Genomic DNA, 8757 nt, shown 5'->3' with positions numbered 1-8757 from the left:
AAAATAATTGCATAGAAACATAATTTGGAGTCTCTCCTTAGAAGAATTCATAGGAACGAGATCATATGCACTTGTACCATCTTGATTAGAGGGCTTGAGCTCACATTGGTGATGGATTTCTAGCTAAGTTAGGTGAGCATCCAATCCCTCCAAACAAGATCAGTGGTCACACTACACTCTCTAGATCTTATTCAGGGAAGAAATAATGTCGTTCTTGATCTTCATGCTTCTCTTTTGTAATATTCCTCTCGTAAATAACCAAATATAAAATCAAAAGTTACGAATCAGTTATTAAACTGATTCTTGATTTTCGTGAAACTGAATGAGGGGAAATCACGTCCAGGTTCATGGCATCTCTAACCGGCCGCTCACACTTCTCGCAGCTCCCTGGTCAGGAAAATCCTTTCGCTAGAAGAGGAGGAACACATATATCTTTGGATAACCACTTAAGTCCCTTGGACCGGAATGCTTTCAGGAATAATCACGTCTCCCATCTACATTTCTAGGGTTTATACTCTCAATTCAATTCGGGGCCGAAGGATTAAAGTCTTCGGACAGTTGCGTTGAATGTCTCTGAATGCATGTTCTCTGGCCTGGAAATGAGAGCATAAGGTCATTGATTTCTTATGGTCACTGATACAAGATTGGTAAGGAGAACCAACGTCTACTGCGCGTACGTGCTTTAGCACTGGAAAGTTCTAGATGTTGTTATTCCGTAGTTAAAGGATTGCAAAAACAAAGGAAATTCCAGTTGGAGCTGAGTCTTTGCCATTGTTTGGAACAAATCCTGACGCTAAACCACTCTGTCAACAGGGAAACGCGCCCCCTTCTTCGACTCACGCAAAGTCGAATGGTTCTTGATACTGGGAAAGATAAGTTAATTTCTTGAAATATTGTTTGTTTATGTGCATAGAAATATACAATTAATAATGTCCATGTTCCTTAAAGTAAATTCTTTATTTAGATGCATAAAGTATAGTTTGGTTATGATTGCTAGGCAATGCAAGTTTCCATGTATTAAAATATTGCAGGAATCTAAGTCCTCTTGGGAATAATTGTTGCTTAAGTTTAGGTACATAGCACAGTAAAAACTAAGTAGTTGTGTGATTGCTTGACAGTATTAAAAGTAAAGTAGCTTCATTATTCTTTGGAACAAATTACACAAGGTTCTTGCTAAATATCCAAAATATCTTCTTGAGAAAAGATGGTGAGGCATATAAACTTCTCGAGGACATAGTATGAAAAATGGCTGAGTTTTCTTTGAATAAAATATGTAGTGTTCTTCTAGGCACATAGATAATTGTTACCGACTTTCTTGAAGAAAAAGTATGTTTTACATATACATAAATAATAGTCATTAAGATAGTTTCTTTTTAAAAAAAGGTGTGCATACTTCATGTATGAAAATAATGGCTTTTATGAGAGATCCCTTGAAACAAAAATAGAGATTCTTTTCTTAAAAGACACATATGAATAGTGTTCATACAAGAAGAAGAATCCATACTTGTTTCATGAAAAGATTATGTGCATTAAAGTGAAAGTGTTATATACCTAGGGGGGTAATATGGGGTACCAAGGGAGGTACCCAAGGTAATAATGTAATAATGGGATAGGCCATAGTAATAAATAAGGTGGTTAACCCATATCATGTAAGGGACCACAAGTAGTTAGTAATAATTGATGAGCCCCAATTTTTGGTACAATTTGGGCTCATTTGGCCTACTTGCTCTGCTCAAACCATTCATTTTTTAATGCTTATGCATTCATTTCTTGGTTTATTCGTGTTGTTTGTAGGAAGAAGGGTAGGCATTCTATCTACGTGACTAATACATGATGATTTCAGGTTTTTGGCATTAAAAGGGAGCAAAGACCACGGGAAAGGAGACAAGGAGACAGTAAGGTGGCACTGCTGGTTTTTAGGAGAGGATGTCCACAGTCTTGGGGACCTTCCTCGTGATTCCCACCATAGCTCCGAGCTCCAACCAATCTCCCCACCAAGCTTAGAGGCAGCCAACTGTTCTACAGGAACAGCAGTTACAATTGTTTTACAGGATCAGCAGTTTAACCTTCAGTTGGACAGTCGAGCTCCACAAATCAAGGAAACCTGTTGGACTATCATTTTGCATAAATACTGAGGCCGTAGCCTTTGATAGGAGCTTTTTGAACTTTTGCATTACTCTTGTAATTGGGAAGTACGAGCTACAGCTCGGTGTTGGTTCTTTTTGTAAGCCAGTTTTGGCATGACATCAGATTTTTGGTTATGAATAAAGGCAGGCAGATTTTGATCTCATTCTGAGTTTCTAAGGGAGCTATAGCTCTCAGGTTAGGGCCCAACCTGAGAGCAATAGATCTCCTCGGTGTTGTAATGTTATTTGCCTTTCGTTCCAGCACTTCGTTTCTTTACTTTGACATGCAATTCGAATTTACAGTCTGCTGATGAAGTTTTTATGAGATTGAATAGGATTAGTTTATGATGAATTTGCTTCCAGTTGCTTAGGTTAGAAGAGGATAGTTATAATTCATTGGAGCTCCAGAAAAAGGTGTTAGGGATCACTGCCATCTCTGCTTAGGATTGGGGTGCAGTCCATATCAACCACCAAAAAGAAACGCAGTTCTTCTCATGTTCATGCAAGCTACAACAGTTACTTTAGTCGTAGATCCATCCATGCACTTTGGTCTTGATCATTACTTCTCCATTCCACTTCCATGCACGAGTTCTTTCACAAATTGCACTGTTGTTCATTGGTTCAAAATAGCACAGTTAACATAGGTTAAAGAGTTATCGTTTTTGGTGACATTCATAGACAATTTGTTTCATCTACACTGCTCCACACCATTCCATTACCTTCCTCGTCTTTTCAACCACACCTGAAGCCACTCAACCGACCTCTGTTCAGCTCGTTTACCTTCCAGCTCTCCCATTACTCACATAGCTCCATTTACTTAACCTTTCGTTGATCCCATCCTTCCAACCATCAACCCACTGCATGCACTCTTCCTCCATCTGACTTCTCTGCTTCTGAGCCATCACCAGTTTCATCTCCATCTCACCTATCCTACCACACCACTCCAACACTTCACCATCTCCCAAAACTCCCACGGTCAAACATCCTGTAGAATTGCACAGACTTCCTGTAGAATCCCTGAGTTTCCTGTAGGATCCCCTGCAGAGTTCCTGTAGAAGCCTGAAAACTCGGTTGCTGAGCATCCGAACGTGGTAGACTTCTGTGGACTGATGCTAGAGACCCTCTGGGACCTCCCCTAGCCATCCTGACCTTGCCCATGCTTTCCTTCCATTCAAACCGCTCCTGCACAACCAAACCCTAATCAAAAGCATCATCACAATAAATCCAAACACTTAATGAAAAAATACAAAAAACATGTCTTTTCAGATGCAAGTAGCTTAGATGCATGTATTTCAGCTCACTGCAAGTAATGGCATTATTGGTAGTAGTTTCATTCACAGTTTTGCATTGTAAGGGCCTAGCTAGTCAAATTAGGGTTTACTAGGGTTTTCATGCTTTGTTGGTTTTCAGTTTCTTTCTGCAAATAGACTAGTCTCCTTTGAGTTAGCTTTCGTCCATCATTCATAAAGCTTCTTCTGTGAGCATATAGAAGTTGGCTTGAGCCCTAGCGGACTTGTGCCAGCTGACCAAGTGACAACTGCGACAAGAGCTAGTACTTGTGCATACAGCACCGTCGCTTCCAAGTTTGTACGAACTACCGGGTTGATAAAATTAGAGATAGGAAGCTCCAGGAGTTGTAGCATTATTTCTACAATACTGGAGCCCACCATCTTTTTGGCGCCGTTGCCGGGGAAGCGTCAGAGTATTAGTAATTGTTGCTTTTCTTCTACTTTCTTATTCTTGCCTTCTGCTAAGTAGTTTACTTCATTTCCATTCTGCAAAAGTAGCATAGACATTTCCTTCTTTCATAGATTAGCATTTCCTGCTTTCATAGTGATCCGGATTTAAATAGGAACGCAACAAATTACAGAGGTAACCATATACACAAAGATGCAGCGGAAATAATACTTCATTTCATTAATGGAAAATACTGAAATATGCTTACAAACAGAAATGGCAATAAACTAGCTAGGGCGATGGTAGCTTATCTCTGAGAAGAGATGTGATGGCTACATGCCTCTGAACTGTGTTACAATGAGGCTCGAAGGCCTATTTATTGTTGAGAAACAATGGAAAACCCTTAACATTCCAAAACCTAACCCTAGGAGATGAAACGCCAAACTGTGGGCCCCGTTTGGGTAAATTGGTACATCAACTTCCCAGGGTCGTAACTTTGGCATACGATCTCCGTTTGACGCGTACAATAGCTCGTTAGAAAGATCTATCCGAGCACTACCACTTTGGGAAGGGCAACATCGGTCCATGGACCCATGTTGCCCCCAGATTTCCCAAAAAACGTCGTTTAGGGCCTCAAAACGGCTCCAGAAGTTCAGGACCCGAAAAACTGCTAAAAATAGTAAGTTGTGCTACAATTAAGGAAACTGAAAATGCTGAGAAAGACAATGGTGGGGGTCCAGGTGGACTTGGCAGGTGGCCACCAATATCCACCTGGATCACATAGATTAGCATTTCCTGCTTTCATAGATTAGCATTTCCTGCTTTCATAGATTAACATTTCCTTTCTGCAAGCGTAGACTAGCATTTCCATTCTTGCAATTTCATTTGAGCAAAGTAGATTAGTTCTTTCCTGCTTTCAGTTTAATTCTGCATCTTTCATAGTTAGTTGTAGATCAATCTGTTTCGGTTTTGCAGGTACCAAAAAGAAAAAAGCAAAAACAATCAAAAGAAAAAGAAAGTCTTTCCCATTTCATGCCTCGTAGGAACCGAGATAGATCAGGCAAATTCCTACCAAACACCCCCATCACATCCCTTTGTCACCCTTCTCTCTTCTTTGGTGACAGTGACCCAGAGGAACCTATAGGTGAACATCCTGAGATATACAAAGATCCTATAGTAGAAGAAGAGTTAGAGACCACTCCATCTGAAGCTATGGCTGACAATAGAAGAGAAGATGAGAGAATAGAAGGTGCCTTCCCCATCCGAGAGACCAATGGAGAGATGAAAATGAAGAACATTAGCCCCTCCGCCTTACCTCACTTCCATGGGCTGATCGCTGAAGATCCGGATACCTTCCTGTTTGAGTTTGTTGTCCTTTGTAGAACCTATGACTATACTGAAGATGAGCAAAAGCTGAAACTTCTCCCTTCCACTCTTAAGGATGCAGCATTACGCTGGTTCATGGGCTTACCTGGGAATAGTATCACCACTTGGGCTCAGATGCAGCAAGCTTTCAATACTAAGTACCGGGATTACTGTAGGTCCAAGGAAACAAAGGGGGAAATCTTTCAGATGACCATGGGAAATGATGAGTCCTTAGAGGATTATGAGGAGAGGTTCCAACTAAGCTATAAGCGGGCCAGGTGCACACTTGACCCTGAATCCCTCAAGTTGGTCCTGCTCCGAGGAGTCCCTGAAGACCTCTTAGACACCCTTCACATGTTAGCTGGGGGGGACATTTACCAACTTCCTTATGAGGACATCAAGACTGTGTTTAGAAACCACTCCAGGGCAGCTCGGAAACGAGGTAGAGGAAACCACCTCTCAACTAGTGTCCCTTTCTCCAAACATGAACTTGCAAATCAATTAGAAGATCTTAAGAGTGAGGTGAGACAGACCATTGCCATGCAGCTTGACACATTCAGGATTCAGCAAAAGAAAGAAGAAGCTGAGAGAGCCTTGGCTGTCTTCTGCCCTAGGTGCACAAGGAGACACCCTAAGAACGAATGTCCATTGCATTCGGTTGAAGTGTGTTTCGTTTGTGAGGAGGACCATCCCACAAATCAGTGTCCAACCTTACCTGGGTTTAAAGCCATGTACCAAGGGACAGAAGCTCCCACAGAACCTCTCTATTACCTCAACCAAAGAGGCCACAAGGATCTAGACCTTATCAGTAGGGGATGCAAGGGGCATCTCAAGCTTATTACAGCCCCAACCAATCAACCCCTATGCCTTCCTGGGGTCCCCCTGCTCATCCTTCTTGGTCCATGCCTCCTCCATGGTCTTATCCACCTCAGTACCCCACTCAACCTACTTCTCATTCATATCACTCACATGCCCAGCCACAGCCTCAATGGAATGCACCTCAGTCGGGGTGGAGGCCCCAATACAACACTCCTCCTGCCATCTTGCCTCCACCACCAGTTCAACCTCAACCATTACCTCCTGCTCCTCCAAGGCAACCTCAAATGCCTGCTCAACTGAACCCGAACCCTAACAATAGACAGGCCCAGCAGGTATACACTGGGGAAACCTCATGCCCTACCTATGCTGTGGAGATCCAAGAGATCAATCTTCGATCTGGAAAGACTCTACCAGATCGCCAACCTCCTCCCCCAGAGGATGAGGAAGATCAACAGGAAAGTGAACCGAAGGCTATTCCACCCTTTCCTGAGAGACTAACAGCCACCACACAACCCAACCCAGAGGAGGATGAGCTTCTGGGTGAGCTCAAGCAGTTGTGTGTAAAAATACCACTTCTCCAAGCCATCAAGGATGTGCCAATATACAACAAACTGGTTAAGGAGAAGTGTTTCAAACACCCAGGCAGACGGAAGAAAGATGCTTCAACTATCAATGTCATAGGACAATTGTCTGACCTTATGTTAGGACAAGTCATCTGCCCAAAGTACCTGGATCCTGGAAGTCCTGTAGTAGATGTTCACATCAATGGCACCATTATACCTCACACCTTGATTGATCTGGGGGCTGCCATTAATGTGATGACCAGGGATACTATGCTTAAACTTAATCTTCAGGGTTCCTTGAGGAAGACCTCGACAGTACTGCAATTAGCAGATCGCTCCACCGTGACTCCCGAAGGGATTGTGGAGGATGTCTTGGTCTCTATTGACTCTTGGGAATACCCTGCAGACTTCCTGGTTCTGCAACCAAAGGCAAAGCTTACTGGATATCCTCTCATTTTGGGAAGGCCTTGGTTAGCTACTACAGATGCTTACATAAGTTGTCGTGCAGGAAACATGACCATAAAAAATGGTCCCATGTCCAAGCAGCTAGTTCTATACCCTCCTGCCCAACCCTCCTTAGAGCATGACTTACCACTCTGGTTGGAAGAAGGAGAAGAAGACGAGGTGTACTCAGCACCTCTGTGCACCTTAGATACCACTAGAAGAGACCCCCCAATCGAGGATGACTTGATCGAGACCTTGATCCAGAATCCACCTTCCAGTGCACTACCCTTAGAGAAATTGGTGGAGGATGCCCAAGCTAGCACCTTAGTGGATCTTTGTACAACCAACCCTGTTACTCCCAGAGTCAAGAATGTGGAGTTCGGCCCTGAGAAAGCATTGAAGATCAGCTCCTCCCTATCTCCTTCCCAGGAAAAGGAGTTGTGTAGTCTGTTGGCCAACCACCTAGATGCTTTTGCTTGGAGCTATAAGGAAATGAAAGGAGTCCATCCTTCGGTCTATACCCATCATATATACATCAAAGAGGATTGTAAACCGGTTAGGCAACCTCAGAGGAGAATGAATCCAGCCCTTAAGGACATTGTCAAGGAAGAATTGCAAAAACTGTTGGATGCCGGGTTCATCTACCCCATCTCAGATAGTGAATGGGTGTCCCCTCTAGTGTTGGTTCCCAAGAAAAATGGGAAATGGAGAATCTGTGTGGACTACCGAGAGCTGAACAAAGCTACCAAGAAGGACCATTTCCCTCTACCTTTCATAGATCAAGTGTTGGATGGACTGGCAGGAAAGAAGTTCTTCTCTTTCCTGGATGGGTTTAGCGGGTACAACCAAATCCAAATCAGCCCAGAAGACCAAGATAAGACCACCTTCACTTGTCCTTGGGGTACCTTTGCCTACCGAGTCCTTCCCTTTGGGCTATGCAATGCTCCTGCTACCTTCCAGAGAGCTGTCTTGAGCATCTTCTCGGAGCTGGTCCATGATGCGGTAGAAATCTATATGGATGACTTTACTCCTTATGGGGCCAACTTCCAGGAAGAATTGTCCAACCTGGGAAAAGTCCTAACCAAATGCACCGAGATGAACTTGTCCCTTAGTCCTGAAAATTGTGAATTCCTAATGACTGAAGGGACCGTGCTAGGCCATACCATTTCTTGCCAAGGGTTGCAGGTGGATCCTAACAAAATTGCTCTCATCAAGAGGGTTCCACCTCCTCAAAAGGTAAGGGATGTCCGGAGTTTCTTGGGATTAGCAGGATACTACCGGAGATTCATTAAAGATTTCGGCAAGCTAGCCTCGCCATTGTTTGGCCTGTTGGCAAAAGATGTGGAGTTTAATTGGACTGACGATTGTCAGAGGGATTTAAATGAATTGAAGGACAAGTTGGTGTCAGCCCCAATCCTGAGAGGTCCAAAATGGGCCCTACCTTTCCACATCCACACTGATGCCTCGAACAAAGCCATAGGTGCAGCTTTAGGACAAGTTGAGCAAAAACTTCCATATGCCATTTACTTTGTTAGCAAAAACTTGTCCAAAGCTGAGCTGAATTACACTGTAACCGAGAAAGAATTCTTGGCTGTGGTCCATGCACTGAACAAGTTCCGACATTATATTACTGGTTACCAGACCTTTGTACATACTGACCATGCTGCAATTAGATATTCAGATGTGAATGCTCGTATTATTAGATGGTTACTTTTATTGCAGCAGTTTGATTTGACCATTGTTGACAAACCAGGTAGAGAAAA

Source organism: Pinus tabuliformis, chromosome 7 (genome assembly GCF_031772625.1).
Source record: "Pinus tabuliformis cultivar Carrire ecotype Pingquan chromosome 7, CPIR1, whole genome shotgun sequence".
Taxonomy (NCBI): Eukaryota; Viridiplantae; Streptophyta; class Pinopsida; order Pinales; family Pinaceae; genus Pinus; species Pinus tabuliformis.
Note: the sequence above shows the minus strand (reverse complement) of the source record.